General features: G+C 40.5%; 1 pseudogene; it reads right to left on the bottom strand.

Moving 5' to 3' along the window:
* Positions 1-5,422: 5,422 nt before the first annotated feature.
* Positions 5,423-6,565, bottom strand: LOC106985227 (mortality factor 4-like protein 1; annotated as a pseudogene).
* Positions 6,566-7,254: the final 689 nt, after the last annotated feature.

Genomic DNA, 7,254 nt, shown 5'->3' with positions numbered 1-7,254 from the left:
CATCTGCAGATAGAGATAATTTGACTTCTTACTTTCCAATCTGGATGCCTTCTTTTCATTTCTTATCTAATTTCTCTGGCTGGAGCCTCCAGAACAATGTTGACTAGAATGGAAGTGGTGAGGTCAGACATCCTTGTCTTGTTCCTCATCTTATGGAAAACACACCCAGTCTTTCACCGTTAAGTATGATGTTAGCTGTGGGAGTTTTGTAGGTGCTCTTTATCAAGTCCATGAAGTCCCTGATACTCCAAGTCTGTTGATCATTTTATCATGAAATGGTATTGATTTTTGTCAGGTGGGTTTTTTTTTTTTTTTGCATCTATTGAGATGAGCATGTGGATTTTGTCCTTAGTCTATTAATAGAGTTTATCACATTGTTTTTGCATGTTAATCCAACCTTACATCCCTAGCACAAATACCACTTGGTCATGGTGTATAATGCTTTTAATTTGTTACTGGATTCAGTTGGATAGTATTTTATTGAGGACTTTTGTTTCTGCATCATAATAGATAGTGGTTTGCAGTTTTCTGTTCTTGTGGTGTCTTTGTTGGGTCTGGGAAATACTAGCCTTCAGGACTGAACTGAGAAGGGCTCCCTCCCCTTCTATTTCTCCCTTCCATTGCTTATTTCTCTTTGGATGAGCTTGTGAATGAGTATTACTTTTTCTTTAAGTGTTTGGTAGAATTTACCCTTGAAAGCCTCTGGTCTGGGGTTTTTCTTTCTGGCACATCTTAAAAGTTCTAACTCAGTCTCTTGGAATAGGTCTATTCAGACATTTTATTTCTACTGAGGTCAGTTTAGATAGCTCGTGCCTTTCTAAGAACCTGCCCATTTCATATAAATTTCTCAGTAGTTGGCAAACAGTTGTTAAAAATATTCCTTCACTAACTTTTTTTTTTTTGGTAATTATCACTAACTTTATTAATGTGAACCTTTCTTTTTTTCATTGTCTAGCTAAAGGTTTATCAGTTCTGTTGATCTTGTCAAAGAACTTCGGTTTTCTCTATTGTATTTTGTATGCCATTGATCCACTCTCATCTCTATTACCCCCTTCCTTTTGTTTGCTTTGGGTTTAGTTTTTGCTTCTTTCTGTTACTTAAGGTGGAAGGTTAGGTATTCATTTGAGAACTCTCTTGTTTTTCATGCAGGAATTTAAAGCTATACATACTTTTAAGACCTGCTTGAGCTAGATCTCTTATGTTTTTTTAATGTTTATTTTTGAGAGAGAGAGAGAGAGAGAGAGAGAGAGACAGAGCACAACCAGGGGAGGGGAGAGAGAAAGGGAGACACAGATTCTGAAGCAGGCTCCAATCTCTGAGCTGTCAGCACAGAGCCCAATGAGGGGCTCGAAATCACAGACTATGTGATCATGACCTGAGCTGATGTCAGACGCCTAACCAACTGAGCCCCCAGGTGCCCCATACATGTCTTATGTTTTTATATGTGATGGGGGGGATCTCTCTCCCCTCTCTCGCCTCTCTCGCTCGCTCTTGTGCTTTCATTTTAATCTATTTCCAAGTATTTTCTAACTTATCCTGTGATACTGTCTTTGACCCACTGGTTACTGAGGAGTATGTTGTTTAATTTACTCATATTTGTGAATTTCCCAGATTTTATTCTATTATTCTTTTCAGATTTCATTCCATTTTGGTGAGAGGACATAATTTGTATGTCCCTTAAATTTCAGTCCCTTAAATTTATTTGAGGTTTATTTTTTGATCTAGCAAATGGTCTATTCTGGAGACTATTCCATGAGTTCTGGAGAATGTGTGTGCTGTTGCCTGGTTAGGCATTCTACGGTTCTTGAGGTCTGGTGTTGTTCCAGGCTTGCTCATCATTGGTGATCTTCAGCTTAGCTTTTTATCCACTACTGAAAGTGAGTTGTTAACATATTCAGCTTGTTATTGTTTAATGTCTGTTTCTCCATTCAATCCTGTCAGTTCTGGCAGCATGAATTTGGGGACTCTGTTGTTAGATGTTTCTGTCTTTATAATTATTGCATCTTCATGATACACGACACAATTCATGATGAACTGATCCTTTTACACTTTTTAAATGTCTTCTTTTTTTTTACCTCTAGTAATGTATTTTGTTTTAAAGTCCTTGTGATGCCCTGAGCAGACAATCTAGCCATATCATTCTAGAATTCTGACCTACAGATCTGTGAGATGATAAATATGTATTTTTAGGTAAAATTATAGGTTTCTGATCATTTGTTATGCACCAATAGGAAACGAATATGGATTTTGGTATTAAGTGTGAGCTGTTGCCTTACCATATACTTAAGTGTGCGGTGGCTTTGGAATCAGGCAGAGAGGGTGGTGGCTGGAAGGACTCTAGGGACATGAGAGGAAAAGCCTAGACAGGGTTGATGGGGGTGACAGTGGGAATATGGATGCTGGGGATGCTATAAGTGCAGTGCTATTGGGATCTGGGGGGGGGGGAGTCTCCTCGTGTAGTGGAATAAGGCTTGGCAAAGTTTGTTTCAAGGGGACGCTGGGTTTCTTCTTGCCCTTATGGGGAAAATGAAAGAGGAAACATAAGCAGAGGAAAGACACTAGGGAGTGATGATTTTGGAAATTCCCCTCCATGCTGCTGTTTCCTCAGCAGTAGCCACTGTACAACTGTACAATAGCATTTAGTTACCTCAGTGTGCACATCTTCCTATGTGATTTCTTTACCCACCCATGGCTTCTGTGCTATTATCATCAGAAATATTATGTTTATTTGTATACACATACCCAAATACGTGTGTGTGTGTGTGTGTACGATTGTATACATTTGTATACTTGTAGTATATATATATATATATATATATATATATATATACAGCTTTTTAAACAAGTTAAGGGGATGAAAGAGAGGGTATATACATTATGCAGTCTCTTACAATGATCTGCATAAGTACCAGTCCCAGAGAACTTCATTTGTTCATGTGCATCCTAATTACCATACATTGTCCTTGCTTTCAACCCAAAGAATTTTCCCAAATAAAACTTAGGAAGCAGATTTGCTAGCACCAGATTCTCTCAGCTCTGGTTTATATGGTAATGTTTTTATTATGCCTTGATTTCTTTAAAGATAATTTTGCTGGATATAAAATTCTTGGTTGGTATTTCCTTCCCCCACCCCCAGCACTTTGAGTATGTTATTCACTGCTTTCTGGCTATCATTGTTGGCTATTGTGAATACTGTTTAAAATATATTGTTTTTGACTGAAGCAGTCTTTAATTCTTTTTTTTTAAGATTTTATTTCATTTTGTAAAATATTTATTTATTTTGACAGAGAGAGAGAGAGAGAGAGAGAGAGAGAGAGAGAGATCACGGCGGGGGGGGGGGGGTTGCAGAGAAAGAAGGAGAGAGAGAGAATCCCAAGCAGGCCTCACCAGTCAGTGCACAGAGCCCGACTTGGGGCTCAAACTTATGAAACAGATAATGACCTGAACTGAAGTTGCACGCTTAACCAACTGAACCACCCAGGCACCCCACTTAAAACATTTAAAAAACCTCATTGCAGTCTCTTCTTGAACTCATGCTTTATGAGGAGAAGTCTGATGACATTGCTCCTCTATAGGCAAGGATTTTTCCTCTGATGTCTTTCAAGATTTCCTCTGTCTAATTTTTTGCTGCACTGAATATGATATGTCTCTCCATATATCTTATTTGATGATGTTCTCTAAGGTTCCTGGATCTGTGGTTTGGTGTCTACCATTAGTCATTTGTCATTACTCCTTATGGCTTCAAATATTTCTTCTATTCCTTTCTCTTTTTCCTCTCCTGATATTCCCACTATGTGTATGTGACACTTCTTGTGATTGTCCCACCATTCTGGGGCATTGTGTTATTTTTTCACTTTTTTTCTCTTTGTCTGTCAGGGTTTGGACATATCTTCAGGATTCATGACTCCCCTTGGCCATGTCCACTTTGCTGATGAGTCCAGCAAAGGGGCTCTTCATTTCTGTGACAGTGTTTTGATTTCTAACATTTCCCTTTAACCCCACCTCCCTTAGCACTTCTATCTCTCTGCTCACATGGCCCATCTGCTCCTCATGCTGTCTACTGTATCCATCAGAGCCCTTAGCATATGAGTCATAGTTTATGTTACCTGTCCGGTAATTCCAACATCTTTGCCACACCTGGGTCTGGTTCTGGTGCTGCTCTGTGTCTTCAAACTGTGTTTGGTCCTTAAGTATGCCTTGTAACTGTTGTCAAAGCTGACATGATGTATGACTAAGGGCCTTTAGTGTGAGGCTTTGTTTACCTGTCTGCGTTGACTGCTGTAGTGGTGGGTCCAAGGACAGACTTCGTGGGCTGATCCTAATTATTTTACTGTGGTAAAATACACATATACCATCCTAACCATTTTATTTTTTTTTAATTTTTTTTTTCAACGTTTATTTATTTTGGGGACAGAGAGAGACACAGCATGAACGGGGGAGGGGCAGAGAGAGAGGGAGACACAGAATCAGAAACAGGCTCCAGGCTCTGAGCCATCAGCCCAGAGCCCGACGCGGGGCTCGAACTCACGGACCGCGAGATCATGACCTGGCTGAAGTCGGACGCTTAACCGACTGCGCCACCCAGGCGCCCCTTTTTTTTTTTTTAATTTTTTTTCAACCATCCTAACCATTTTAAAGTGTACAGTTCAATGGCATTCCTTATATTCCCATTATTGTGTAACCATTACCACCAAGAACCCTTGTCATCTTGCAAAATTAAGACTATATTCATTAAATAATACCTACTTTGCCCTTAGCAACCACTACTGTACTTTCTGTGCCTATTTTGACTACTCTAGGGACCTCATGTAAGTGGAATCCTACAGTGTTTGTCTTTTTGTGACTGGCTTATTTCACATAGCACAATGTCCTCAAGATTCATCCAGGTTGTACCTTGTGTCAGAATTTCCTTCCTTTTTATTTATTTTTTTTTTGAAATTGAAAGAAAAAATTTATTGAAGATCTGAAAAACAATTCCTAAAAGATTGGCTTTTCCAGAAAACTGTAGCTACACAACGCATTGCATCTATCATGTTAACACGTGCATTAGACACAACTACAAAACCATGAAACAAGCCACCATTCTTCAACAATCAGAGCAAAGGGACGATGCCTAAGGAACAGCATGGATGGCCTGTAGGATGGCCTCTTTACTTTAAGCACCATAAAAATAGGAGCACAGACGGATGAGCGTGTTCAGGTATATACACTGAATCGAACCTTTGGCACTAGGAATCAGAGCAGTTTGTCATACAGCATTAACACATATTATAAAAGGGCAGAGTGTCAAATGGATAGAACCACCAGCATTCAAAAGGAGCTTGGTCGACTAGGCAATAAAACACTCTACAGTATGTCTCTCGTCGTCCATCACTGAATACACTGGTAGCGACTTTGAAATGAAAAAAAAGAAAAGAAAAAAGGAGCTATAACCCCTTTTATTTTCTCTGTTTAAGATCAAACAGAAAACAAATATCAATTCTGTTATACACTAATATTTGCAAAGTACATCATTTGTACAAGAGGAGGACTAAACAAAAATGTGTTTACAGAAATCCAAACAGCGTCAGTGCCTCGCCTCACACAGCTTTCCGATGGTACTCAGGCGGGGCGACTTCATAATCGCTGGCACTAAACAAGGTTGCAGAATTCTTTGCCAGGTATTTTAGGAAGTCATGAAGATAATTCAGCAACAATGCAAGACTCTTCTCATCCAGAGGAGTATAGGCCAACATGGCTCCAATTCGTACAATCTCAGTAGATGCGGCGCCCTGTACACCTGGGACATGGGCGCCTCCGGGTGGTCTGCGAGAATCTCCGCGTACTGTGGCTTCTCAAATTTGTAGAGCAGCTGAGTCCCCAGCGTCACATTGAAGTACTCCTTTATGCCGGCCACCACCTCATTCACAGTGTACTCATTATCTGTGTTTCCTCGAGATTTCTTGTAATTTGCATAATCCTCTAGAATGGAATCCACGTTCTTCTTGGCAGGAAGATAAAACAGCTGTTTTTGCCGGGTAATTAAGTCCCAATCATCAACAAGCCACGGTTTTAATTCTTCAGGAATCTTTACTTTCACTTCAACTCTGTTCATGAATGTTTCCTCATTCTCAACGGTAGGATCCACTCGGGCCCTTTTCTTGCGAGGAGGCTGAGGTGTCTCGCTGGTACTGCCACCATCTCCATTTCCAGGTGTTTTCTGTTTGTTCTTTTTGGTTTTCACTTCAACACTTTTCTGCTGCAGGCCGGCGGTCTTCTTCCCTGGGGCAGCGCCTCTCATCTTCCCCTCTGCATACTGCTCCTGATTGTCTTTTTGAAGTTCTCACTGTTTCTGCAGATTGGTGTCCACGTACTTGAGTACTCTGCTTTCTGGAACCCATTCGTCCCAATTTTTATTCCAACCACTGTAATATATAAAGTATTTCACTTGTTTGTCCTTTATGGCAACCTTTGCACGCTTTGCTTCATAGAGAAGAGGCCCATGAAAGCACAGCACTCGCTCACCCTCCTGGAATTTGGGCTTCGCGTCCTGTTTCGGCGCCATTTATAACTTTCCTTCCTTTTTAAAGCAAACTAATATTCCATTCTATTTTAAGGAAGAACAATATTCCATTGTATGTATAGAACATGCTTTGGTAGTCCATGCATCCACTGATGGACACATGGCTTGTTTCCATGTTTTAACTACTGTGAATAATGCTGCTATGAATATGGATGCACAAATATCTCTTCAAAATCCTGCTTTCAATTCTTTGGGGTATGTGCCAGTGGAATTGCTGGGCCATGTGGTAATCCTATGTGTAATTTTTTTTTTTGAGAATGGCTGTACTGTCTTCCACAATGGGTGCACCATTTTACACCCCAACTGACAGTGCATGAGGGTTCCAATCGCCACATCCTTGCCAATTATTGTTAGTTTCTGGGTTTTTTTTTTAATGTTTATTTATTTTTGAGAGGGAGGGAGAGAGTGTAAGCCAGGGAGAGGCAGATAGAGAGGGAGACACAGAATCTGAAGCAGGCTCCAGGCTCTGAGCTGTCAGCACAGAGCCTGACATGGGGCGCAAACCCATAAACCATGAGATCATGACCTGAGCTGAAGTCAGAAGCTCAACTTACTGAGCCACCCAGGCGCCCATGTTTTGTTTTTTTAATTCTCCTCATTGTAGTTGTGTTTTCTCACTTCTTTGCATGCCCAGTGAACTATGAGTGGATGCCAGACATTGAGTTTTACCCTGTTGGTGCAGGATGTTTTTG

This window comes from Acinonyx jubatus, chromosome A1 (assembly GCF_027475565.1).
Source record: "Acinonyx jubatus isolate Ajub_Pintada_27869175 chromosome A1, VMU_Ajub_asm_v1.0, whole genome shotgun sequence".
NCBI classification, from domain to species: domain Eukaryota; kingdom Metazoa; phylum Chordata; class Mammalia; order Carnivora; family Felidae; genus Acinonyx; species Acinonyx jubatus.
The sequence above is the reverse complement of the archived record's forward strand: the minus strand, read 5'-3'. Positions and strand labels throughout refer to the sequence as shown.